The sequence below is a fragment of the Athene cunicularia genome (assembly GCF_003259725.1).
Source record: "Athene cunicularia isolate RWA chromosome 14 unlocalized genomic scaffold, athCun1 chr14_part1, whole genome shotgun sequence".
Taxonomy (NCBI): domain Eukaryota; kingdom Metazoa; phylum Chordata; class Aves; order Strigiformes; family Strigidae; genus Athene; species Athene cunicularia.
This window is the reverse complement of record NW_020799118.1, coordinates 15,129,585-15,132,189: the sequence shown is the minus strand read 5'-3', so window position 1 is coordinate 15,132,189 and position 2,605 is coordinate 15,129,585. Positions and strand designations below refer to the sequence as shown.

Here is a 2,605-nt window from a genome sequence, read left to right as displayed (position 1 = left end):
TCCCTGCCTGGCCACGAGCGCCGGGCAGGCTGGCACGGTTGCTCCACCCGCACGCCTCCGCCACCTCTCCCTCGGCATCACCCTGCTCTGCCGGCACACGCCAGCATCCCGCCTGCGCACCCTGATGCTATTTCAAGGTTCTGAGGGGTTAACCCAGCCCAGGCTCACCGGGTTGCTCACCCCTCTGAAACGGGGTGGGGTAGGGGGGCAGGGGAACAGCCTCCCCACATCCCAGGGGGGGGTCCCAAGGGTGGAGAAGGGGCCCTGGTTCTGCTGGAGGTGTTAGGACTGCCCTGCCAGTGGCCTGCTGCTGCCTTGGCTGGGCTCCCCTGCGCCTGCACCGCAGATATTTGCCGAATTATTCACATTTTCCGGCTGCAGGGAGGATCCAGGCTCGGATTCCCCCAGTCCAGGCTCAGCCTTTTCCTGCCAGCCTGCTGGGGTGGGAACACTGTGTCCCCCCCTCTCTGCCTGCAGCCCCCCGAGCTAGGCCGGCCTGCTGCCTGCCCAGGGCAAGGGACTCAGCAGGGACACACCACTTTACACCTGCCACGTGTTTTAGGGACGAGGCCGATGCTATCCCTGTGCCACAGTGTGACACTTGTGCAGGAAGGGCCAGAGGAACCCTCTTGGGGGTCCCTGCCATTCCTCACTGCTTGGGGACAAGGCCTTTGTCCCTGGGGAACCCAGCATGGCCAGGATGCCCCTTCCCGCACCAGCGAGTGATATCCCGCCACTGAACAAAGCCACCGTTGTTGCCGGCAGGCAGCCAAGCCGGTGAGCTGTTGCCTCGGCCAGCGGGCACTGGCGTAGGCAGGACGGAGGCCCTGGGCTCTGCCCCCGTCACTGCATGGAGGGACACAGTGCCTTCACCAGGCAGGACACAGGCACTGCTCCCCGCCCCTATGCCTCCCCCACTCCAAAACAAGCCGATGTCAGCACGTGCCCCCTCCCAAGACCCAGCCGGGAGGATGAAGGATTAAGCCCTTAATCCTCCTCCCCTTCAACCCACCCTGCGCCACCGCAGCTCCCACCTCCTCCCAGCCTCCCCTCCCTATTTAATTAAAGTTTCCGCAGCAGCCCCGGAGGAATGCAGGCCTGGTTATTGCATTCCCCAGGGCACTCACCAGCCCCTCTGTCCCGCTCCTGCCCCTTTGACCCGGCCGCGCTCCCCAGCTCAGGTACCAGCAAGGAGAAAAACCAGCAGAGCTGCTTTACCGTCAGCCAAACCGCCTCCGGAGGAGCCGGAACAGTGGCGGAGGTTGGGAGGAGGCCGGCGATGCTGCCACGCGCGGCCCCGGCAGCACGGGCAGATTCCTACGGCGTGACTGGGGCAGCCGTGGCTGTCCCCGAGTGCTTCCTCCTGCCGCGTCCTGCCGGCAGAGCCAGCCGGGCAAGCAAAGCTTGCGTCAGGGCCACCCGGTGAGGCCACCCGGCCTTGGCGTGGTGCAGGGAAAAATAGTAATTAGTGTCATCCTTGACAGCGGCACTGCCCAGCACCGTGTGGGCAGTGGCACGGCCCCAGCCGGGTCAGGCCAGTCCGGCTGCCCTGGTCCCAGTAGAATGAGACCTGCTGGCGTGAGGTTGTTGGCAAGAGTGAGTGTATGAGGGGAACACGAATGGGGGGTTTTGGTTGGGAAGAAGGATCTTGGAAGTGGAGTATCTCTGCTGGGATGTGCTGGCTCTCATGGCAGCTGTCAGCCCAGGAGGGAGCCAGGCATGGAAAAGGACACTTACCCCATGGTGGCTCAAAGTCACACCTAGAGAGGGTGACAGGGCCAGCACCCCCCAGTGCAGGTCGGGTGATGAAGTGCACAGAGAGCTAGTGGTGGGCTATCCCCACTGGCCAGCAGCCAGACTGGCCAGTGGCCCTACTGGCACCTGTCCCTCTGTGCCAGCCAGGGGGGAACCCTCACCAGCACTGCCCACAGACCCCGCTCGGCCCCACAGCGGTTCAGCAGCCCAGGACGCTGGCCCCTGAGGACAGGCAGGACGAGGGCAGCCAAACCCCACCCCAGCCGAACCCTCCACTGCGGAGGGTGGTGGTGGACACCGCTGCCAGCAGCTCCCACCTCTGCCTGACCCCAAAGGGCGAGCCCAGCCGCCACGTCTGCCGGGACAGGGTGAGCATGGGATGGGCCTAGAATCATGCCAGTTCCGTGGGGGTCCTGGAGCCCTTCTGCTGGCAGGGTGGGTCACAGCCACTTGCCCATGGCTGGAGGGAGCTGGGCTCCATGTTAGCCCCAGCCACATGCCTCCCCTTCCCCATGACAGAAGCAGCACCAGGCTGAAGTCCCCGGGCCAGCCGTCACTGGCACATCCCATGGCAGGATGGGCAGAGGCAGGGACAGGGGGCCTGGGGCCCTGCCTGCACCCTCATCCCTGCCCAGTGCAGTGCTGTCACCTCCACCCGGCAGAGCCTCATCACCAGCCCCGGTGGGGGATAGCCAGGTGCCCCCAGCTCAGCCACGGCCTGGGGGGCAGCAGGGCACGCCGACCTCCAGCCAAGGCCTGGAGCGAGGTCCTGGCCCCGGGTGCCCTGCCTGCAGCCGAGGCTTTGGGTGACACCCTGTCACCCGCGGAAGGCAGCCGGCCCCGGGCGCCC

General features: G+C 66.0%; 1 protein-coding gene across 3 annotated transcripts in view; it reads left to right on the top strand.

Moving 5' to 3' along the window:
• The window catches only part of CORO7 (coronin 7), a 50,470-nt gene that overhangs the window by 42,492 nt on the left and 5,373 nt on the right, over positions 1 to 2,605 (top strand). The gene's annotated exons all lie outside the window — the stretch shown is intronic.